Consider the following 25710-nt stretch of genomic DNA (forward strand, 5'->3'; position numbering starts at 1 on the left):
AAATAGGTGAATATTGATACTGTCTACATGTTTCACATGATGCCTTTGAATTATGGTGCTGGGGAAAACTCTTGAGAGTCCTATGGACTGCAAGAAGATCAAACCTCTCCATTCTGAAGGAAATCAGCCCTGAGTGCTCACTGGAAGGACAGATCCTGAAGCTGAGGCTCCAATACTTTGGCCACCTCATGAGAAGAGAAGACTCCCTGGAAAAGACCCTGATGTTGGGAAAGATGGAGGGCACAAGGAGAAGGGGATGACCGAGGATGAGATGGTTGGACAGTGTTCTCGAAGCTACCAACATGAGTTTGACCAAACTGCGGGAGGCAGTGCAAGACAGGAGTGCCTGGCGTGCTATGGTCCATGGGGTCACGAAGAGTTGGACACGACTAAATGACTAAACAACAACAACACATGTTTCACACTCCGAATCAACAGTGATGGAAATGTGGCAGAACCTTTCCTTTTTATCCTTTCAAAGTTTCAATGAGGGTTAATGCCAAAGACTAAATCTACCTCAGCCTTGGTGCTCATAATGCCAAGGTTGCAGATTCAATCCCTGTATGGGACAGCTGCATATTTGGGTTGGACTAGATCAGACTTCCTCAAACTCAGCCCCCCAGATGTTTTGAGACTACAATTCCATCATCCCTGACCACTGGTCCTGTTAGCTAGGGATCATGGGAGTTGTAGGCCAAAACACCTGGGGGGGGCATGAGTTTGAGGAAGCCTGGACTAGATGATCCGCAGGGTCCCTTCCAACTCTATGAATCTGTGAACTGTTCGGTGAACATCTGCTTAATCCATTTCAAGCAGATACTTGAATTCTGGTTTAGTTGCATCTCAAATGTAGGTCGTGGATCCTCACAGATGTCAGACGCTCTCTGAAATCCAGCTAATACCACGAATGTCAAAAAGACATTTGTCATAAATTAATTGAACATCTCTCGCTCTCATGTGACTCAAATAGCTGAAAGCACTCCCAGCTTGTTGAAGGGCCTGCAGTGTTCACAAAAGAAGTATTAATTCAGCTCTTGCTTTTGGTTATTTTCTCAGATTGTGTAAGACTTGAGTCATTGTTGGTGCTGCCTCTGAACTTCAGCTGTGGTCATTTCACATCACCAGGTTTGGGGGCAGAAAGAAGAAGGGACTGCCTTGCCAAAATCTTGAGAATTCCAGCTCTTGGTTTGTTTGTTTTTTAAATTCCAGCCGAGATGTTTTACATGGACAGCAACTGGTGAGCATCTAGGATTGCCAACTTTTCTGGACTTATGTTGATGCCCATTTCATCCCCAGGAAGGCTTGCTAATATCAAAGAGTTCAGGAGTCTGGAGGAGTGAGCGGCTGTTTCATTTTCAAAACAAGATTGAGGAGCATGAACAAGTAATCTCTAAGAATGTCCATGGCATTAGATTGCAACATTTACAACAGCTTCAATCATGTATGTAGGACCAAGCCAAATTACAATTCCCAGGGGGCAATGAGATAATGTGCATGTGTGGAGCTCCATCAGCACGGAAGCACCAACTTTATGTACCAGGAAGAATCTAGCAGGAAACAGATGAGCTTTTTCTGAAGCGTCTCTGAGAAAGCTCGGAAATATCGTATTTTTTCGCTTCATAGGATGCACCTGACCATAGGACGCACCTAGTTTTTAGAGGAGGAAAACAAGAAAAAAAAATATTGCTTTCTTGAATTGTCCTAGGCATAGCAGCCAACTCCTAGAGGCCTAGGTGCCTTTGTCACCCCCCCCTTAAATATTTGAGGGCGCTTATTTTGCAAAGGGGGAAAGCTCCATTTTTTTGATAATCAGCTCAAAGTTGTGCAGCTTTTTTTGCAAATGGGAAAAGCCCCATTTTTGAGGATCAGCTCAAAGTTGTTGAGTTTCCTTGCAAAGGGGGGAAATCCTGTTTTTATGGGGTTCGACTCACAGTTCTGCAGCTTCTCTAGGAAAGGAAAGGGACCCATTTCTACAGTTTCCACACAGATAATCTAATCAGCCAGTCACATGTCTCCCTCTGCAGACAAAAATTGAGGCCTAGGCAAGGGGCCGGGAACGGCTGGGAATGGAGCTAGCTCCCTTATCTCCCTCCCCAATCTCTTACAATCAGCTGCTGAGCAGGTTCTCTTTCCCTCTTATTAGCCTTTAGCTCTTTCTTAAAAAAAAAAAGCACGATCTGCCTTTAGCCCCTGGGCAATTCGGCTCCAGGGACCACGTATTCGCTCCATAAGACACACAGACATTTCCTCTTACTTTTTAGGAGGAAAAAAGTGTGTCTTATGGAGCGAAAAATATGGTAACTAGCTAATTCCGAATCAGACTGAAGGAATATCATCCCTAACTGGTTCCAATAATCACAGGGTCAATTCAAACTCTACAGTTCAATGCAGGAATCTCCGCTAAAGCATCCATGACAGATGGCCATACAACCTCTGCTTAGAAACCTCCAGGAAGGAGAGTCCACCACCTCCTGAGGGAGTCTGCTCCACTGTCAAACTGCTCTTACTGTCAGAATTTTTTTTCCTGATGTTTAGTCGGAATCTCCTTTCTTGCGATTTTAAGCTCCTAGCCTCTGGAACAGGAGAAAAGAAGCTTGCTCCATCTTCCATGTGACAGCCCTTTAGATCAGGGGTCAGCAAACTTTTTCAGCAGGGGGCTGGTCCAGTGTCCCTCAGACCTTGTGGGGGGCCAGACTCTATTTTGGAAAAAAAATGAAGGAATTCCTATGTCCCACAAATAACCCAGAGATGCATTTTAAATAAAAGGACACATTCTATTCATGTAAAAACAGCAGGCAGGCCCCACAAATAACCCAGAAATGCATTTTAAATAAAAGGACACATTCTACTCATGTAAAAACATGCTGAGTCCCAGACCGTCCGCAGGCCGGATTTAGAAGGCGATTGGGCCGCATCCGGCCCCCGGGCCTTAGTTTGGGGACCCCTGCTTTAGATACTTGAAGATGACTGTATCTCCTCTTAGTCTCCTCTTTTCCAAGCTAAACATACCCAACTCCCTCACCCTTTCCTCATAAAGCTTGGTTTCTTGATCATTTTGGTTGCCCTTCTCTGCACACATTCCAGCATGTCAACATCCTTCTTAAATTGTGGCGCCCAGCACCTTCTCCTTGCTTGCTTTGCCATTGGTCAGTTTTTACTGCTACTCTCATCCCTAACACAAAGTGCATTTATACCCCATGTTGAACCGCAGCTGGGCGACAAGACTTCTTTTTAGGGCGACGCTGTGTTTTCGTCCCCCCCCCCCGCCTGATCCTTTGTGTTGAATTTTCACAACAATGCTAGAAGAATTCAACCAATGTTAGGGCCAAAGTTCTCAATTCACACAGCTGCAAGAATCCATGTAATTCCAGAATTTGGCACATTAGAATAGACTCTGCAGATGTAGAACTATGACAGCTGCATCTAATCAGGACTTCAAAGTCAGTGCAATTTGGCTTTGCAATTCCCTTTCTTTCTGTGCATATTCCTTTTTTTTCTGGTGGAGAGGTGCCGCAGAGCATCACAGACTGTGCTTTTACACTGGAAGTTGACATAAAACATTTACAGTCTGATCCAATGTATGAATGTAATACTAAATAATTTTGGGGGCTGTTTATTCAGTCAGCAGAAGTGAGTACTACAGCTTTTATAGAATACAGTATCTCATCTCCAGCTACTGTATGTGTGTGACTAGGGTTGCCAGACTCAATAGAGGACAGGACTTCTGTGCCTTTAATTGCCCTGCACTCTTTTGAGTCTGGAAACCTTAAAGAGAAACCAGCAGACCCTTTGCTTGGAAATTAAACAAAGGGTCTGCTTGTTTCTCTTTAAGGTTTCCAGACTCAAAAGAGAGCAGGGCAATTAAAGGCACAGAAGTCCTGTCCTCTATTGAATCTGGCAACCCTATGTGTGACGCTGTGTTGCACTCTTTTTGTATTTCCCCACAAAAACTCTCCCTGCACAGAAAAAAATGCAATAATAATAATAATTTATTATTTATACCCCGCCCATCTGGCTGGGTTTCCCCAGCCACTCTGGGCGGCTTCCAACAGAAAAATAAAACACAGTGATCTATTAAACATTAAAAGCCTCCCTGAACAGGGCTGCCTTCAGATGTCTTCTAAAAGTCTGGTAGTTGTTTTCCTCTTTGACATCTGTTGGGAGGGCGTTCCACAGGGCAGGCGCCACCACCAAGAAGGCCCTCAGCCTGGTTCCCTGCAACTTGGCTTCTCGCAACGAGGGAACCGCCAGAAGGCTCTCGGCGCTGGAGTTCAGTGTCCGGGCAGAATGATGGAGGTGGAGACGCTCCTTCAGGTATACTGGACCGAGGCCATTTAGGGCTTTAAAGATCAGCACCAACACTTTGAATTGTGCTCGGAAACGTACTGGGAGCCAATGTAGATCTTTCAAGACCGGTGTTATGTGGTCTCGGCGGCCGCTCCCAGTCACCAGCCTAGCTGCCGCATTCTGGATTAGTTGTAGTTTCCGAGTCACCTTCAAAGGTAGCCCCACGTAGAGCGCATTGCAGTAGTCCAAGTGGGAGATAACTAGAGCATGCACCACTCTTGCTAGGCAGTCTGCAGGCAGGTAGGGTCTCAGCCTGCGTACCAGATGGAGCTGATAGACAGCTGCCCTGGACACAGAATTGACCTGCACCTCCATGGACACCCGTGAGTCCAAAATGACTCCCAGGCTACGCACCTGGTCCTTCAGGGGCACAGTTACCCCATTCAGAACCAGGGAATCCTCCACACCTGCCCGCCTCCTGTCCCCCACGAACAGTACTTCTGTCTTGTCAGGATTCAACCTCAATCTGTTAGCCGCCATCCATCCTCCAACCGCCTCCAGGCACTCACACAGGACCTTCACCGCCTTCACTGGTTCTGATTTGAAAGAGAGGTAGAGCTGGGTATCATCCGTATACTGATGAACACCCAGCCCAAACCCCCTGATGATCTCTCCCAGCGGCTGCATGTAGATGTTAAAAAGCATGGGGGAGAGGGCAGAACCCTGAGGCACCCCACAAGTGAGAGCCCAGGGGTCTGAACACTCATCCCCCCACCACTTTCTGAACACGGCCCAGGAGGAAGGAGCGGAACCACTGTATAACAGTGCAATGTCAAGGAGAACAGTTAAGCCTGGTCTTCTTCTTGATATGCTACCTTTTATTTGCAAGGATGTTTCCTCCTCATGGGGGAGCATTCAAGCTTGCGACAACCCCACCCCAACTGAGGAGCGTTTGCTTTCCTTTTAAATCTTTGCCTTGATTTTCATTCTTCTTTGAACTGTTCAAATTTATTGCTTTTGTGCAATAGGAATGGATTTTTCTTGTTTATGCTCCTTTGCATGAGTTTTTCATAGTGCTTGGTTGATGCATGGATTTCTAAAAAGCACAAAGCATTTTTAAAAAGCACCCTCTGCAATCGACAAAGAAGAACTTCAGATCCATTGCAACCATTAAATACAAGCCCATTTGTATCAATTCCAGTATTATCGTCAGCTGAAATGGCAAAGGAGCCCAGCCTTTGAATCGCAGCTCAAGGAGGCTTAAGGTAGAGAGAACTGAGGAGTTAATTCTGATGGCAACAGGCTACTAATTGGAGCACATGTTAAAGGCAGTTCCCAGGACGGTGGCTGTGCCAGATCTGTAGAATAGGGACAAGAAAACAAAAGGCATATTTGGAGCACATGTCCCCAGCATCCATTAATCCATCTTGACAAATAATGATGGTATGATTATCACAGACTTCATGCCTCCAGCAGCCTTCTGCTAATTTGACTTCTCAATCTGAGCTTGTTTTCCAGGTCATCAATTCAATTTATCAACACTTTGTAGTCTTCATTAACCTTCGCATTGTGTCGGTCTGCTGTTATTTTTGTGCTCTGCCTGTTTCCTTAGGCCTCCAATAACCTTGAAACAAAGATATAGAAGCCCTCAAGTTTGTGGTCGTGTGTGATGTGGCAGTCTGCACTTATTATTATTATTAATTATTATTATTATTATTATTTAATAAATATACTGCTGTATACCTGGAGGTCTTAGGGCGATTCACAGGAAAGATCACAACATATATAATCAGAATAAAAACAACCCAATTACACACTCCCCGCCCCCTTGAAAAGAGCCACGTTTTAAAAGGGTATAGGATGTCCAAAAAACAAGGACAAATCTTAGCAGGAACAATTTCTTGCTCAAGACTATTACATTACCAACATTTTACAGCAAATTATAAAGGACACAAGATAGATTTTAACCTCTGGGGGAAACTCTGGAAAACTGACTTGATGTTTACAGCATGTTATTCTTTGAAGGAGAACTACCTGGAAAAGATTCACAGATGGTATTTAACTCCGAATACCATCTATGAATAACTGAATAACAGCAGCAACGGGTTGAGCTCCCATTGTTCTGTCCCAGCTTCTACCAACCTAGCAGTTTGAAAGCACGCCAGTGCAAGTAGATAAATAGGTACTGCTGGAGCAGGAAGGTAAACTGCGTTTCTGTGCACTCTGGTTTCCATCATGGTGTCCTGTTGTGCCAGAAGCGGTTTAGTCATGTTGCCACATGACTCGGGAAGTTGTCTGTGGACAAACACCGGCTCCCTTGGCCTGAAAGAAAGATGAGTGCCACAACCCCATAGTCGCCTTTGACTGGTCTTAACCATCCAGGGGTCCTTTACATTTTTTTTTACCTTTTAAATATAGGAATGTAATGATTGCAACCTATATAACATAGGAGAGCATATTTCTGTTATATAAGGCAGCGTTCAAATATGATGATGATGATAATGATAATGATAATGATAATGATAATGATAATGATAATGATAATGATAATGATAATAATTTATTATTTATACCCCGCCGATCTGACTGGGTTTTCCCAGCCACTCTGGGCGGCTTCCAACAGAAAAAATAAAACACAGTGATCTATTAAACATTAAAAGCCTCCATAAACAGGGCTGCCTTCAGATGTCTTCTAAAAGTCTGGTAGTTGTTTTTCTCTTTGACATCTGAGGTGAGGGCGTTCCACAGGGCGGGCACCACTACCGAGAAGGCCCTCTGTCTAGTTCCCTGCAACTTGGCTTCTCGCAACGAGGGAACCGCCAGAAGGCCCTCGGTGCTGGACCTCAGTGTCCGGGCAGAACGATGGAGGTGGAGACGCTCCTTCAGGTATACTGGACCGAGGCCATTTAGGGCTTTAAGGGTCAGCACCAACACTTTGAATTGTGCTCGGAAACGTACTGGGAGCCAATGTAGATCTTTCAAGACCGGTGTTATGTGGTCTTGGGGGCCGCTCCCAGTCACCAGACTAGCTGCCGCATTCTGGATTAGTTGTAGTTTCCGAGTCACCTTCAAAGGTAGCCCCACGTAGAGCGCATTGCAGTAGTCCAAGCGAGGGATGGAACATCCATTTTTTCAATGTTTGTAATGCCTCCTGTGCCTATTTTCCACTTGCCTCTCAAACACAGTCATGCATAAATTATGTGCTTGACCTAACAGGTTTTTTGTTTTTTGTTTGCCATTGTATTAATTCTATCTCTGCGCTTCCACATGTCACCTGTAAACCACAGGCCTAGTTTAACAAGCAGTCGTTTCTGGATTGTTGGAATGTTCATAAACATTCCACAACACTTCGATAGCTGAGCAAATGGCAAGGAAGGTGAAACGCAGCATGCAATCTTCTTTTCCCAACATCTTCTTATGGATTAAAAAGAAAAAGAAAAAGAAAAGATCTGGAATGTTTAAAATCCAAAAGAGCTTTTAATAAAAAAAATCTATACATTCTCCTCTCATGGAGATGCGTTTATAGAAAAATTTATGCACATGGCCTGGAATATTTCTCTCAGATGTATAGCAGGTTCCCACAGCACAATACCTTGATGCTTGCCAGATTTCATGCGGAAATCTAGCCAGGAAGTTAGTGCATCGGGGAGCTATAACTCTTGGTAGGCTTCCTCTTCAGCTGCTTCTGAGGTAGTTCCTACAGTCACACTTCCAGGAGGAGAGCCAGAAAGCAATTCTGTAGATTAAGAACTGCAGGTAGGAAACTTGTGACCACCCTCCCTCCTTTTATTCAAGGCACTGAGCCTCTTGGGCATGATGATCAGAAGGTTGGCGGTTCAAATCCCCCGCAATGGGGTGAGCTCTGTCCCAGCTCCTGCCAACCTAGCAGTTTGAAAGCATGCCAACACAAGGAGATAAATAGGTACCGCTGCGGCGGGAAGGTAAATGACGTTTCCATGCGCTCTGGTTTCTGTCACAGTGTCCCGTTGCTCCTGAAGCGGTTTCTTCATGCTGGCCACATGACCCGGAAAGCTGTCTGTGGACAAATGCCAGCTCCCTCGGCCTGAAAACGAGGTGAGTGCCGCAACCCCATAGTCGCCTTTGACTGGACGCAGGGGCGGAGGAAGGGGTGCGGTGGGGGCGGGTCGCCCCAGGTGTCACCACTGAGCAGGGTGACAAAATGCCGGGCGGCACTCACCGTGGGGCCTGTAGGGTGTCCAAGTCTCTTGGGAGTGACGCGGTGACTTGGGCGCCCGCAGGCTCCATGCCACCCCAAATGGTCCGCCCACCGCCTCCCCCTCAGCTGTAGGACAGCTGAGTGGGAGGAGGGAGGCAGACTCCTCAGAGGCCCTGCGGGGCATCCTGCCACAGCTGGCCCCACCCCGTGAGCAGCTGGCCCCACCCCTGGGGCGCAGGGCACGCGCACTGCCCCAGGCCCCCAATCGGCTTGCTCCGCCGCTGACTGGACGTAACCGTCCAGGGGTCATTTACTTTTGTTACCTATTATTATTGCTATTTTTCTAGAAAAAGAGGTGCCAGAACTCAGCATGAACGCCTCCCTTGTCCTGTTACAATGGCATTGGTGCCCACCTGAGAGGTGCCGGAACTGAAAAAAGCCCTGATGTTGGTGATTCTTCTATGCACACTCAGTGCAATTTATGTCTGAGCAGGAGTACACTGTTAAATTGCCAGCAGCTTGCATAGCATGAGGAGCACATTGGACACACTTTCGATATAATGCTAGATTTTGGATTTATGAGGAGCAAAAAGGGAGAAGTTGCTTCCTTCTGGCTGGCTGGCTGGCTTGGCGCCAGTGAAGGAGAACGGGTCCACATGTCTGAGTGTTCATCCCCTGACTGTTCAGAGTTTGATGCCATGCAGCTGGGTAGATGAAGTGATTACATCGAAAAGCATCGCCCTGGAGCTGACCCGAGGATTGAAGTGATAGTTTTGTGATGGCAAGGCAGCCCAGTTGGTCTTGTAGTCAGTCTGCATGTATGATATAACCCAACCCAAAGAGAGGGACACATGGATTCGAGTGATTTGGGGTTGCAGAATACACTTCTGTTTATACTCCGATCTTCTTCAAATAAGCCTGATTATGTAACATGAGCGATAAAACTTGCAGTGGTAGGTCTTTGTTATGAAAGTCAGGGCTGTAGCCAAAACAGCAGCTCCGACTTCAGTCATTAAAATGTGTGTTTCAAATCCTGGGAACGCAACACTTAAAAATTCATGCAACATTTATCACAGGCTAAAATATAAAATCTGTAACTGCCGTGTTTGGCCTTTCCAGAGCTCAGGCTTGCTGAAGCTTTTTTGCACTGCTAATAACTTCCTTGAATTTAAAGCAATCCCAGCACAGGAAGAAGACTCAGAAGACTCCAGTCTACCACTGAGCTTCTTTTATCACAAGACCACATGAGTTGTGCTTAATCATTTATTCCAGCATATCTGGAAGATTTAACGCTCACTTTGGAAGCCCTGAGAGGGGTGGTAAAATTAGTTCAACAAAGAGCTGTTCCCCCCATGGGATTCATTAGAACTTGATGGAAATAATATTTTTACCAGATTTTTTTTAAAAATAAAAATCTGGTTCTCATCCCAAAACTTCCCGGGTTCAGTTAAAGGCATCCAGTTAAAGGTGACGACGGGGTTGCAGCAGCGCTCATCTCGCTTTCAGGCTGGGGGAGCCGGCGTTTGTCCACATACAGCTTTCCGTATCATATGGCCAGCGTGACTAAACTGCTTCTGGCGCAACGGAACACCGTGACGGAAACCAGAGCGCACGGAAACGCCGTTTACCTTCCCGCCACAGCGGTACCTATTTATCTACTTGCACTGGTGTGCTTTCGAACTGCTAGGTTGGCAGGAGCTGGGACAGAGCAACAGGAGCTCGCCCCCGTCGCAGGGATTCGAACCGCTGACCTTCCAATCGGCAGGCCCAAGAGGCTCAGTGGTTTAGACCACAGCACCACGCAGGTCGAATAATAATAAGAATTTTATTATTTGTACCCCACCCATTCCCCGGCTATTCTGGGAGCCTTCCGGCATATATAGAAACATAATACAGTGTCAAACATTAAAAGCTTCCCTCTACAGGGCTGCCTTCAGATGTCTTCTAAAGGCTGTATAGTTACTTATCTCCTTGACATCTGACGGGAGGGCATTCCACAGGGTGGGCACCACCATCGAGAATTAGGATTACAGCCTAAATTTCATAGAGCCTGGTCATGTGATGGGGGATGGCAACTGTGTTCAGGATTTTAAAGGGGAAAAACCAAGACACATGGATGCTTCACCATCAACATTCACATAGCAAGAGTGAGGCAAAGTGCAGCTTGAGTGTTTCACTGTATACAGGACTTAATCCAGTTTTGGCAGCTTCAGATTTGTAAATGCTTCATAACTATACATAACTTCACAATTGGGAAATGATATATAATGAATTGAAAAAGATGTTTAAAATAACGTTTGTAGAAATCAACCAGTAGCCTTCCTTTTGGGAATTATAGGGACAGAACTACCCAAACTGTATAGGAATTTATTCATGTATTCGACTACAGCGGCAAGAATGTTACTTGCCCCAAAATGGAAAGAAGCAGAAGTCCCAGCAAAGGAAGAATGGATACGAAAACTTATGGAATACGCAGAAATGGCGAAATTTACCAGAAGAATAAGAAATCAACAAACTTTTTTTTATAAAAGAATGGAAATGGTTTATTGAATATTTACAAATAAACAGGTAAGAATATTGACAGGATTATTGTAATAATCTGCAGTTTCTTAAGGGTATATATTTGAAGTAGATGACTAAATGAGCAAATTAAGTTAATTTGTATATGCAGAAAATTTTAAAAATTATTTTAAGGAACCGCAGAAAGAGGGGGAAGGAAGTCAGGTTTTGAAATGTTAAAATAATTGTAAAATTAGTGGAAGTATAAAGTTGAAAATCATAAATAAAGTAAAATAAATAAAACAAAATTAGTTAGAACAACTCTCTGTCCCCGGGAACCTATTCAATGTTCGTATAAGCATCTCACTCCAGAAAGGATTCCCCCACCTGCAATTAGATGGTAGGAGAGGGGAAAGGATTGCTGTAGGGCTGTTAATTCCCTTTTGGTGAGAGGGATTCAGTTATACCTTTAAGATTAACACCTACAGAAGTTTAGGAGTGGGGATTCCCTTCTGCTTGGGCCAGGTTCACTCTCTTTACAGTACGAATGGGAGACGAGAGTGGCTGGAGTTTACTGACTAAAGTAATACCACTAAACTAAGAGCTGTTCGACAGAGAGGTGGTGGACTCTCCTTCCTTGGAGGTTTTATGCAGAGGTTGGATGGCCATGTGTCATGGAGGCTGTAGCTGAGATTCCTGCATTGCAGGAGGTTGCACTAGATGACCCTTGGGGTCCCAACTCTACAGCTCTATGATTCTACTCCTGGGGCTTCCTGAGTGTCACAGTTCTTGGTAGGAGCTGTTGAACTCGTAGGGGTCTTCCTTCATGGTGGGCAGGTAGGAGAGGAGAGGAGAGGAGAGGAGAGAGGAGAGGGAACTGTGTCTATACAACTCAAGATATGTGCTTTCTAACTTACTATTATTTATTGAATTTATATGCCACCCTATACCCGGGGGTCTCAGGGCGGTTCACAGAATAAAATCAAGATATAAAACCACAAAATACCTAATAAAAATAAAAACAACAACCCAATAGCCCCCCCCCAACACATTAGGATGTCAATAAGATCAACCAAGGTAAAGGTAAAGGTAAAGGGATCCCTGACAATTAGGTCCAGTCGTGACCGACTCTGGGGTTGCGCACTCATCTCGCATTATTGGCCGAGGGAGCCGGCGTATAGCTTCCAGGTCATGTGGCCAGCATGACAAAGCTGCTTCTGGCGAACCAGAGCAGCGCACGGAAACGCCGTTTACCTCCCCGCTGTAGCAGTTCCTATTTATCTACTTGCATTTTGACGTGCTTTCGAACTGCTAGGTTGGCAGGAGCTGGGACCGAGCAACGGGAGCTCACCCCGTCACAGGGATTCGAACCGCTGACCTTCTGATCAGCAAGCCCTAGGCTCAGTGGTTTAACCCACAGCGCCAGATCAACCAAAGGCCTGGTTAAAAAGGAACGTTTTTGCCTGGCGCCTAAAGGTCTATAATGAAGTCACCAGGCAAACCTCCCTGTGGAGAGCATTTCATAGATGGGGAGCCACTGCAGAGAAGGCCCATTCTTGTGTTGCCACCCTCCGGACCTCTCGAGGAGGCGACACATGAAGATCTCAGGGTCCAGGTAGGTTCATATGGAAAGAGGCAGTCCTTGAGGTATCACAGCCCAGAGCCATTTAAGGCTTTATAGGTCAAAAACAGCACTTTGAATTAGGCTCAGAAACTAACTGGTAGCCAGTGCAGTCGGACCAGGATCGGTGTAATATGCTCAAACCGTCTTTCACCGGTGAGCAACCTGGCCACTGAATTCTGCACCGGCTGAAGTTTCTGAACCGTCTTCAGAGGCAGCCCTAACTTGGCACTTTTTCACATCTCGTTGCTCAAAATGGGATTTCCACTATCGTTTCATTTGCCCAAAAGATAGTGGCAGAAGAAGGTTGAGGGTGTTATCTCTTTTCAGAGCCGTATCCTCTACAAATTTCACTTTTACAAAGCCCTTTGTGGTGGTGCCGTGTGATAATCTATGACTAACGATAGCTCACAGTGAATGCACTTGAAACCTCATAGCAGTCTTAAAAACTGTATACCCTGCAATGTAACTAGAAAACAATAAGACCAAATACTGTGGGAAAGGTTATTACCATTCATTGGAACTCTTCCGCCTTTTGACAAAAAAAAAACCCGTTGTAGACACCACCCTCGGTGTGCGATACCAGTGCCTTAGTTCCCACAGGGAGACTGTTTCTAGTGTTCATGTTTGGTTTGTTTTAGAATAATGCCGCCCGTCAGTCCTGACAGGTGCCATTGTTTTAAGGTTAACGTTGATGCAGACATATATTGTTCTCTTATAGACGTAACATGGACAATGTAATTGGTGTGAGCTTGGTTTTCCAACCTGGATAGAATTATTATTACTACCAAGAAGGGTTTTTGTTAGGCAGATTAATTATTTGCTTGCCATCCTCTACGTAAATTCCAAAGGGCTTACAAAGTCAATGGAAAGATCCGAGTTGAACCGAATCTAGTATTTTAGTGCTGTATCTGTACAAATATCTATTGAGACTCAGAGTGAGATGTCCAGGGTGGGATGAATGCAAAAATAATTGTCAGGGTTGTTGTGACTACTCTTGAGTAACGACCTTCCACATGCTTGTCTTTCAGAAGCTTTTATTAGTGCACATTATTTACAGTGTAACGAACTGCTGGATTCATGTCTACTCGCTCAAGTCAGATTCCTGCACTGTCCCCCTCTGCGTTCTAGACCAACATAAAAGCCTTGGAACTGAGAAGCGCCTCCCTTTCCTCCTCCTCCTCCTCAATTCCGGCATCGGGGGAAAGGGTCTCTGGTCTGACTGATTCTTTTCCTCTCTTTCCCCCTCCCGCTCTCCCTGCTTATGGAGCAGGGGCTCTTGGATGTTGCCAGAGCCCTGGCACTCCCTTTCCGTTTCCTGACTCCCTCTATCAGACCCTTCGCTCTCATGACTGCTGGGAGACGAGCTGCTTCGGATGAGGGGGGGTGTTCTCTGTAAGCCCTCCCCCTTACAATAATTAATCAATTAAAAATGTTTAAAATTACTTTCCCTCCAAAAAACAGAGTCCTTTTTGTTGGGGATAATTCAGATGGAAATTCCTAGGTGTCAAAAAAGGTTATTTATGTATGCCACTACTGTTGCCCATGTTATGTTAGCCCAAAAAGGGAAGATGAGCGAGGTCCCAACTAAAGAAGAATGGCAACTTAAACTGATGGAATATGTGCAGCTTGAGGACCTAACATATAGAATGAGAGAACTAGAAGAACCTATGTTTAAAGAAGATTGGAAAACCTTTACTGAATATATGGTCCTGTTAGCTAGGGATCATGGGAGTTGTAGGCCAAAACATCTGGAGGGCAGCAGGTTGGGGATGCCTGCAGGGCCGGCCCTACGTGCAGGCTGGGTGGCGCAGGGCACCACGGCGCCGGCCCGCCAGGAGGGTGCCGCGAGCTGCGCTCGCCCGCCGGTCCACCGGTCCGCTGCGCAGCTGCGCGCTGCGCCCACCCGCCCACCGCGCTGGGAAACCACCGCGCTGGGAAATGGGGCGGGAGGGCACTGGAGAGATCCAGCGCACCACGGCGCCAGGGGCGCTTAAGACGGCCCTGGATACCTGGTATAGGCAAATAAAGCGTTACCTCGGTTTTCGAACCTAATCCGTTCCGGAAGACTGTTTGCGTTCGGAAACATTCAGAAACTGAGGCAAAAACGGCCATTTTCAAATTTAATAGAGAAAATTGAGACAAACTCAGAGGGAGACGTTCGACTTTCGAAGCATATTTGAAAACGGAAGCATTTACTTCTGGCTTTTCGGCGTTCAGGTTCCGAAACATTCATCAATGGAGACGTTCGGAACCCGAGGTACCGCTGTAGCATGAAAGATGGCACACAAGTGGCTGTAGGAGAAGTGGAAATGAAGGCTTTTGACGTGATAAGGAGAAAAGGACATTCTGTTATCCAAGATGGTGGACATAAAACTATTCAACTCTTGGGGTTGTTCTGCCGCAAAATGACCTGACATTGCTGGCTCCAGCTAGTCAGGATGCTGTAAATAGCCTAATCCCAGAGGCAGCTGAAGGTGAGCTATGTCAGCAATGCAAATGAATTTCCTTGTCCTATAATAAACACGGTGTTCTTTGCATTTATAGGTGGGCATGTTGCCTATTTTTTACAAGTGCATATTACCGGTAGCAGACATTTTCTTTTCTTGCTTTTGTTTTATTTAACCTTTCTGAAAACCCAAGGCAAAAATCCAGTCGCAAAAGGTGTATCGGTACTGTAAATCAGAAACAACATTGGGATAAGGAGGAACAATGGTTGAAGTGAGGTGTTCAGCTGGCAGAGGTTGCAAATAACATTGAGATGTGTAAAATCGGTGGGCTTGTAGTAAGGTTAAAGCTTACCGGGAAATGATATACTGTACAATGAATAGAAAAGGATGTTCAAAATAACTTTTGTAAAAGAAAAACAAAAAACAACCAGAAGCTTTTCTTTTGGGAATTATAGGGACAGAACTACCTAAACCGTGTAGAAATTTATTGATGTATGCTACTACAGCGGCAAGAATGCTACTCGCCCCAAAGTGGAAAGAAGCAGAAGTTCCAGCAAAGGAAGAATGGATACAAAAACTTATGGAATATGCAGAAAGGGCAAAACTTACCAGAACAATAAGAAATCAATATAACCATTTTTTTTATTATAAAAGAATGGAAATGGTTTATTGAATATTTACAGATTATTTGTAAACAGATTAAAACACTGGCAGGGTTATTGTAATAACCTGCAGTTTGGCAAGAGTATATATTTAAAGTAGATGAATAAATGAGCAAATTAAATAAATTTTGATATGCAGAAAATATTTTTTAAAAAATTAAGGAAACGCAGAAAGAGGGGAAAGGAAGTCAAACTTTTAAATGTTAAATTGGTTATAAAACTAATGAAGTGTATAAATTTGAAAAGTATAAATAAAAACTTTTAGAAAGAGAGAGAGATGTGTAAAATCAGCATAAGTAAAATGTCCTCGAAAATAATGTAAAGTCTTGAACATGCAGGTATACACAGATTTTTTTTCAAAATATATATGTTCATGTGGAGGACAAAGGCCAAGACAGGATCTAGAATGAGATCACTGCCCTTAGCAAACTCCCAGCGAACTCTGAAAATTAGATCCAATTCTGAGTAGCTTTTATTGCAGTTGGAGGCACTGGTGAATTACGGTATGTTAGGCTTTCTCTTAAGAGTCAAATCAGAGCTAATGTTAAATGTGTGGTTGCATTTGATTTGTCTAGTTTTTTCTCTCTTAACAGTTGGGGTGTGTGTGTTCAGGATTGGGACCCTAGTATATGGGAAGGGGGTCTACTTTTCTCCTTGCTGTGTTCATATGAAAACCACCCACTCCCAACAAAAGCTGATAGGGACTCAGTAAGATAAGCTTCCATTGGTATCACTAAAGTTTCCCTATTAAAGGACCTGAAAATAGACTTCAAAAGCAAAATAATGCAGGGACATCCCACTAACAGGACACATATGACAAGTCATCTTCAACAATAGACATCCGTCAAATATTGACCAATGCCTTAAAACTGATACTTGCTGACGTTTGATCACACTGGGCTATAGAATCACTTTTCTAGTGGAATTTATATTGTTGGAACACACAAGCCTTTTGCTGAAGAAATTTTGCTGTAAGCATCCATATGCACATGCAAATCTCATTATATTCTCTTGACAATTGACTTCAACTCAGTAAGCATGGGATTCTTTACTGGTTTGATTTGGGGTCTTCCTATGGTATATTTGAAAGAGAGAGAAAATCCCATGGTGTAAAGGTCTCTTTTACCTTGTCTGTGTAAACAGGTCACCATGTCAGCTTTGGCCCTATGAGCACAGAAGCTTACTGCCCTTTGGAAGCTCTTATCAACCTTTTGAATATTGTTCATATCACCTTTTGGCCTCCTAGTAGCAAGGGCTCAAAATATCCTGGGCACAATCCCAAGTTTCACAAGCCTCTCATGTGCACAAGAAGCACTGCAGTACAATTTCTCAAATTAGCCACTAATTCTTCATGTTTCTAGTGTAGGCTATTTTGTTATCTGACAGCGATTGGTACCAGGGTGCAAAGATCCCTTCGCCCCCCCGCCCCCCCGGTTTCCCAGAGTTGTCGACCTTTTAAAGGGGGGATCCCAAAGTTGTTGACCTTTTTAAGGAAAGGTTCCCCAGAGCTGTTGACCTGAACTTGGAAATTCCACAAGATTTCACTACAAGGAAGGAGAGGCAAGAGCTGGGGGTGGGGGGAACCTACCCCTTCCTTTACTAGATGAAAAGAGAGAGAGAAAGTGGGACAGAGGAAAGCAGGGATGAGAGGGCATTTAACCCACCAACGGAGAGGAGAGGAGGGTGGGGATCGGGAAGCTGAGCCGGGGTAGAAATAACGTCGCTCCTCCCACCCACGCAGGCTTCCCTGATCCCCTTGAAGTGAGTGGGTGGGTGGGTCATACCTGCCAAGTTGCTGTCAGAGAAATAAGGGGCCGTGCCGGAAATAGCAGACAGGAAGTAGCGCTGCCGCTATTTTGGAACTGGGCGGAGCATGCTCAGAAGTGACCTTTGATGCTGCTTTGCCCAGTTCCAAAATGGCCGCCGCACCAGAAGTCGCGCTGCAGCCATTTTGGAACTGGGCAGAGCAGCATCAAAAGTCGCTTCTGAGCATGCTCCGCCCAGTTCCAAAATGGCCGCCGCACCAGAATAAACCGGGAAAAAACAAAAAAAATCCGTTTTTTCATCTAGGAACAGCTGGAAAAACGGGGATTTCCCCGGGAAAACGGGAGACTTGGCAGCTATGGGGTGGATGCGGCAGGACAGCAGCAGATTGTCCTCTCCCAGAACCACACATGCAACGTACGGGGTGTGCCTGTGTAGCCCGCTGCATTTCACAACACTACTTTAAAGTGAGAAATAAAAATGCACTTGGGCACAGCTAAGGACGGCTCTGTGGGGGGGAAAGCCAAACACCTTGAGCAGACCCATGAAATAATTCAGTCAGAGTTCAGTTTGGTTTCCAGAAAAGAGCATGGATTGAGTCGCAGGGGCAGCAGCCAAAGCAGCTCTTTCTGCTCCTGGGTGAAGGGGAGGAGAGTCTTTGCAAACGCTTTGGAGTTCCCTTCTGCCCGCCGGGAAGCCGCCGCACCGCAAAGGGAGAGGTGGGGTCCTCGCTTGCTGATGGGGAGCTTTGACAGGGAGCTGCTGGGAGAGGCTCCAGCTTCCCCATCGAAACCATTCCCACCCGCCTCTTCCATGCTCCCCTCCCGTGCTCCTGCCATGCACAGGAGGCTTGGGAGGCAAGCTACACACCTGGGCGTGCAGGGAAAGGGGAGGCCACCGGCAAAGCCGCACAGCTCCCCCACTCACTGGTGCGCCCCTGAGAGGGCAGCGCTGTGGCGCAGCACACCACTAAGCTCTATGGGAAAGACGGCTCTGATTGTTACCAATGCAACTCAGCTCAAAAAACGTAGAGACAGGGGTTTCAGAGTTCTCCCTCTTCCCTTTTCATCCCCATTTCCTTTTAGGAAGTGTTTCTTGCTGCGTTGGCTAAGATGTTGCTACAAGACATCAGCCTAAAAACACGTTTTCTGTGATCAGATACATCAACAGCGATGGAGTTGATGAAGCGAACAACTCTGAGACGGCTGTTGTTATTATACTAAAGTAAGTCTCCCTCCATCCCTGGGGTATCTAAACATCAAAATGGGTGCTGCTTTCTTCTGAATATTTAGTCTAAAACTGGAGGAAGTTGTTTGTTATCTAGCTATTTTTAAAGAATTGGGGTGGATGTGCCTGAGAGAAATTTTTGAAAGCTAATCTTGCATCCCGGTTGAAATCAGGTCAGCTAAAGGAAGGAAGTCTTTGTTTCCTCTTTTTGTTGATTAAAAGTCTACTGCTTTAAAAGGGCAATTCCAGACAAGGGGAAAAGATAACATCACGATTTTTGGAAACGCTTCCTCTTCTCATGGCGTTAACCTTTTCTCCTGGAATCACATAAGTTAGTCAAAAAAATGGGAGCTATACTGCCAGCTGCTCTATATAGCACATATCTTATTTATTTGAATTTCTATTATGTGCTCGGAGCCGGGACTTCACTGCGATGCCTTTGCGGAGGCGGGGGAGCGTTTCCACGACTGGGCTACAGCCGCGAAAGTGCTCCCCGGCCTCCGCAAAGGCATCGCAGCGAAGCCCCAGCCTCCAGAAGGCATCAGAGCCGGGACTTCGTTCCGATGCCTCCCAGAAGCCGGGGAGCACTTTCGCGGCTGCAGCCCAGTCGCGGAAACGCTCCCCGGCCTCCGCGAAGGCATCAGAGCAAAGCGGTTAATCCGTTCTAGAGGAGGAAAAACACCCCCTAAAGCAGCAGGGCCTTCGCTCTGATGCCTTCGCGGAGGCCAGGGAGCACTGTAGAGCTGAGAAACGGAGGGAACAATTGGAGGCAGCTGCAGCTCATAAGAGGCGTGGTGATGAGCCGGCTACTTAAGGAAGGGTGGCTGCTCCCTTTGCCAGCACTTGCAACTGCTGTGCTAAAGCACATGGTTGTCCTTGCTCATCCTGTTCCTGGTTCCAGTGTTCCTGACCTCGGCTTCTCCTGACCCCAGGTACTGATACCTGACCTCAGCTGGTTCCTGACTTGGACTGCTCCCGACTTTGGCTTCTTCTGACCCCCGGTACTGATATCTGACTTCAGCTGCTTCCCGACTCGGACTGCTCCTGACTTTGGCTTCTCTTGACCCGGACTGTGGCCCTAGGCTCCCTCTGCATCTGACTGCTGCCTTCAGCGCGCCAACCTGTTAGCACCCCAACAGTTTGAAGCTTTGGACAAGAATGGTTAGATTATCTTTGCACCAACCACTGATCAATTACCCGCTGCCACCAACTAGTGTATGCCTAGTAATCTCTTCATTCACTTCAGTCAGGGATAATGTTGGAACAAACTGTGTTTATTGAAGTTCAGTACATAAGCATGTGGTTTCTGAATGAATAGCTCTTACTATCTTTAATAACAGTTCCTATACCAGCCGGTACCTACAGCTTTTTAATCAATCACAGTTCCAAACTATCTCTCCCTTCCTCTTTCCTCACTACCTCTCTCTCACCCTCAGGCTCTCTCTCCCCTGCCCCTCTCAGAACTCCCCGCCACCCTTCCTCAAACCTCCAAAACCAACACCCTCCTCTTCCCAGGGTGGGTTTATATAGTCCTCCTAACTCTGCCCCTTAGGGTTCTCACTGGCTAATCCCTTTAACTCCTTCTATGCAGGGCTATCTTAAGCGGGTCGGGCGCCCGGGCGCCATGGTGCGCGGATCGCTCGCCCCCGCCCTGCCCCGTTTCTTCCCGCAGCTGGTGGGTGGGCGCAGTGCGCAGCATGGTTTCCGCGCGGCTTCGCCGTGCAGCGCCCCCCTGCTGACCTGGTGCCCTGGCGCCCCGCATCACCCAGCCTACCCCTAGAGCCGGCCCTGATTCTATGCTGTCCCTAAATTTGGGTGATCGTCACACCCCGGTACTGATATCTGACTTGGTTCCCGACTCGGACTGCTTCTGACTTTGGCTTCTCCTGACCCGGACTGTGGACCTAGGCTCCGTCTGCATCCGATTGCTGCCTTCAGCGCGCCAACCTGTTGGTGCCCTAACAATTTGTAGCTTTGGCCAAGAATGGTTAGATTATCTTTGTCCGGGAGATGACTGGGGACAAAGGTGGGGATTGCCAATGTCACGAAGGTACTGTTGTCTCTCAAAGGCAGCAGAAAGGAATAGTGTTTCCCCAAACAGTTCCTAAAAGAGAAGGGGCTGTTTGAGGAGGTCTCTTTTCCAAGAGAAATGTGGCACTTTCCCCCAAATACATTCTGTTATCATCTTCCTTTATCAAAATAATATCTCTCCTGGCCCCGCTGGCAAAGTGCCCTAGGAGGAAAAGGCATCAGACATTCAAAGGCATTGGGAACATGATGATAAAAGATTCTTCAATGAGATAATAATTGCCAGTCTCAAAGAGTTAGAAATTCATCAGGGTTTGGCACCTTTGATTAAATTGCTTTTGTGCTTGCCGTTTGAACTGACGCTTTTGCTCATGGATTTTTTCCAGCCTTCTGCGAAAACCTACACCCATGTGGAACAATTACCACATTAACGCTCAACATGTTTGTAAGTGTTATCATGTGTACAATAGTCATCTGGCTTTGCCTAAGAAACACTGTTCTTCTGCATGCTTCCATCATTTATTAATCCACATCAGAACTATGAGACGGTTCTGAATGAATGCTTTGATAGCGCTTGACAAGAAGCCTAGATTTATTTTTTATCAGTAGTGGGCTCACAAGGACTTTTGCAAAGGGAACACTTGAAGTTTACAATTCATATACAACATGTACCACCTGTTAAGGCAACATAGAAAGAGTTGACCCATTTCCTAATACAGTCATACCTTGGATCCCGAACGCCTTGGTACTCAGATGTTTTGGTTCCAGAACATGTGAGTGTTCCAGTTTGCGAATGTTCTTTGGAACACGAATGTCCAATGGGGCTTCCGCGGCTTCCAATTGGCTGCAGGAGCTTCCTGCAGCCAATCAGAAGCAGCGCTTTGGTTTCTGGACATTTTGGAAGTTGAACAGACTTCTGGAACGGATTCCATTCGAGTTCCAAAGTATGACTGTAGTCTCAAAGAGAAGTTCCATCCTACTGCATAGATTGGCTGTTTCAGTTGTTCCAGATGTTTCAATGCCCTACCCAGAGGTCAAAGAGCAGAATGGCAGCATATACAAATTGGGACTTGCAAAGATCTATGATCGAGAAAGTAAGTGGCTTCTCATGGCTTTATGTCATAGATTCATAGAACTGTAGAGTTGGAAGGGACCCTGAGATTTTCTGGTCCAGCCCCCTGCAATGATGCAGGAATATGCAGCAGTGCCCCCATATGGGAATCGAACCTGCAACCTTGGCATTATCAGCACCATGCTCTAATCGACTGAGCTATCCAGGCAGATATTCTACTTGAAGCTATTTTTATACCCAAAGGATGATGGTGGCCGCAACTGGAGGAAGTTGCAAGTTTTAAAAATGGAAAGGAGGAACCAGCATTCTGGTCAGCTCCTGATCACTCTGGGTCAAACTAGACCAGGGGTGTCAAACTCAAATTCATCGGGGGCCGCATCAGCAGTTTGGTCACCCTCAAAGGGCCGGTTGTAGCTGTAGGACTATGTGTCCACTCTTTATTATCATAAATTATTGTCACTGCATTCAATTATTACTGTTTTTTGTAATAATGTAAGTAATAACTAGCTCTGAAAGCAGAAACATAGTCAGAATAATGGCAAGTAGATATTCAAATGTACAATTATTGTACAATTTATTGAAAAATGATTTTTGGTAACTGCACTGGGTGGTGGAGGCTCGCTAGGGTTTCATGCAGGACCTTTGCAGAGCTACTAGTACCTGGAGATGCTGGGGTCCTTCTGCATGCAGGACAGATGTTCTGCCAGTGAGCCACCACCCTTCACCAAAGGGACTGGCTGAGGTTGACTCGCTGGAGCTGCTCTCCTGGTTCCAGGGTTTAAGGGCCAGAAGTATAAAGCAGCATCCTATGTTTCTGAGGAGAGCGAGAGGGAGAGGGAGGGGAGGGGAGGGGAGGGAGGGAGGGAGGGAGGAAGGAAGGAAGGGGATAAAGAAGGAAAGAAAAAGAAAGAGGGAGAAAAGACGGAAAGGGAGAAAGAAGGAAGGAAGTAGAGAGGGAAAGAAAGAATAAGAATGAGGGAGAGGAAGAAAGATGGGAAGGACGGAAGGAAGGAAGGATAGAAGGAAGGAAGGAAGGAAGAAAGAAAAGAGGGAGCAGGAGGGAGAGAGGAAGGAAAGAGGGGAGAGAAGGAAAGAAAAAGAAAGAGGGAGAGAAGACGGAAAGGGAGAAAGAAGGAAGGAAGTAGAGAGGGAAAGAAAGAATAAGAATGAGGGAGAGGAAGAAAGATGGGAAGGAAGGAAGGAAGAAAAGAGGGAGCAGGAGGGAGGGAGAGAGGAAGGAAAGAGGGGAGAGAATGAAAGAAAAAGAAAGAGGGAGAGAAGACGGACAGGGAGAAAGAAGGAAGGAAGTAGAGAGGGAAAGAAAGAATAAGAATGAGGGAGAGGAAGAAAGATGGGAAGGACGGAAGGAAGGAAGGAAGGAAGGAAGGAGGGAGCAGGAGGGAGAGAGGAAGGAAAGAGGGGAGAGAAAGAAGAGTAGGAAAGAAGGAAGGGAATAAAGAAGGAAAGAAAAAGAAAGATGGAGAGAAGACAGAGATAAAGAAGGAAGGAAGGAGAGGGAAAGAAAGAATAAGAACGAGAGAGAGGAAGAAAGAAAGGGAAGGGGAGGTCGCCGCCTTGATTCAGCGCCAGAAAAGAGCGCGAAGGGACCCAGGGGCAAAAAGCATTTCCTGTGCAGCGTGAGGCAGCGGGTGTCCGTTTTAGGAGAAGTGCGTAAAGCCTCAGAGTTGCACGTTCGTGAGGCTGAGCTGCTGCTGAGCTCACGTTCATGAGGTTGAGCCGCGGCAGGAGGAGGAGAAGGTGAGGCAAGAGGAGGAGGAGGCGGCTTGCCGGGTCGGTGCCCGGCAGTGCCGTGTGGAGAGTCCCGAGCCTCTGGGACACAGCAGTGCTCTGTAGCACTTTGAATCCTCCTCCTCCTCCACGGGGCGCTGCTGGGTGCTTTGTCTGTGCTTCAGCAGCAGCAGCCGTTTCCAGGTGCCGAGCCGTGGCAGTAGGAGGAGGATTCAAAGTGCTACAGAGCACTTCTGCGTCGCAGAGGCTCGGGACTCTCCGTGTGGCGCTGCTCTGGCTGCCTTTCTACCCCCCCCCCCGGCCCCAGCTGTTTGTTGGCACTTTGTCGGCGCGGCGCTTCAGCAGCAAGGTCCCGCTGCTGGGTCCCGCTGGCTGGGGCGCTCAGCGGGCCACATGACGAGGTCTGGCGGGCCGGATTTGGCCCCCGGGCCTTGTGTTTGACACCCGTGAACTAGACGGTACATGAATTGCATAACTAGGTGACCCCAAATCTGGAAGAGGAGGGCGGGTGCACTGGTACACCTAAAACAGTGCTGCCAAAGGTTTCTGGGCCCAATGACAAGAGGCTAAGCTTGAATTATGCTTCCTTAGATGGCTGCTTGAATGGTCCACCTTTCATATACTCATAATTCTGCTTAGGATGTATGCAGCATGAATGTTCAAAGCACAGCTCAAGCGTTATAACAAAGAAATGTATGTATATTGTCAGAGGGCCTGGTATGGCTACTCTAGAGTAACGACTCCAGCATGGTCTTTTAAGGCTTTTATTAAGTGCTGATTATTTACAGTGTTCAGAGCAGTAAAAATGCCTCCTTAAGGTGAGGTGTCAGAACTCCCGAATGGCGATTGGCGCGTTTTCTTCCAGCACCACAACTTTGGCAGACCCAACCTCTTCCCCCTACGTTTGCGTCGCAATTCGGGAGTTGGGGGGATTGGCCTCCCCCCCGTGCGTCCAACTTCCTGTCCCACCTGAGGCATGGGCTCCACAACCCTGCCTGAGCCTCGGACACCACTTCCTGACTCTCCGCTGGAGGCAGAGCTCTCCTTACTCTCTCCAGCGCTTGGTGATGGGCTGGAACTTAAGATGGGAGGGACTTCCCTGTATCCCTTGTCCCTCACATCCACCCCCCTCCCAGGCTCCTCTCTCCTCCTCCCCAGTGGCTCTCTGCTTGCTGGGGACGAGTGAAATCCCAAGAAGTCTGTGGCATCCGAGCCTGTGGGTGTGAAAATTTCCCCCCAATCCTGCGATCTCTCTCCTTCCCCCTGAGAAGACGGAAATCCCAAGAAGTCAGTGGCATCAGAGCTGGTGGGAGTAAAAATGTTCTGCCAGTCCTCTCCTGCCTCTGACGTCGTTGACCTCGGTGAAACCCACACCTCTTCTTCCGTGTCCTCAAATTCCGCTTCCCATCTCCATGGGGAGCTGCTGCCTGCTATCCCTTCCTCCTGCTCCTCCCCCTCTCCCTCCCTTTCCATGTGCCAGGGCTTGGGCCTGTGGGGGAACAGGGCGTGGAATTCTTCCACTAAAAATTCCTCAGGTACTTCCGTGGCCGGTATCCACTCATTGTGGGATGGCGGAGTGTCCTCCCATGCTATCAGGTACTCCAGTCCTCTCACCCCTCTCCTTGAGTCTAAAATCTCAGTTGCCTCATTGAGCTGTCGGGCGTTTCCCGTCTCCCCCCCTCCCTCTGGAGGCTGATCGCTGTCCCTGAACCTGGTACTTTCCCTGTACGGCGACAGCAGTGATCTATGAAACACTGGGTGCACTCTCATGTCCTCCGGCAGTGCTAGCCTGAAGGCTACCGGGTTGACCTGTTGCGTGACCGTGAAGGGGCCCAGCCTCCTGTGTGCTAACTTTCTGCATCGCCCCCTGGTGGGAAGACCTTCCGAGGATAACCAAACCTTGTCCCCCACCCTTATGACCTCTCCCGGCCGCCTGTGGCGATCTGCCCCCTTCTTATACGCTTCCTTGGCCCTCTCCAAGTGTTCTCTGAGCTGTTGGTGCACCGTCTCCAGGTCCTCTGCCCACTCCTCGGCCTGTGGGCCCTCTTCCTCCTCCTCCCCCTCCCTCTCCGGGAAAGATCTGAGGTCGCGCCCATAGTTGGCCTTAAAGGGCGACACCCCTGTGGAGACGTGCACCGCATTGTTGTAGGCAAATTCTGCCAGTGGCAGGCGAT

Source organism: Zootoca vivipara, chromosome 8 (assembly GCF_965207765.1).
Source record: "Zootoca vivipara chromosome 8, rZooViv2.hap1.1, whole genome shotgun sequence".
In the NCBI taxonomy this organism is placed as follows: Eukaryota; Metazoa; Chordata; class Lepidosauria; order Squamata; family Lacertidae; genus Zootoca; species Zootoca vivipara.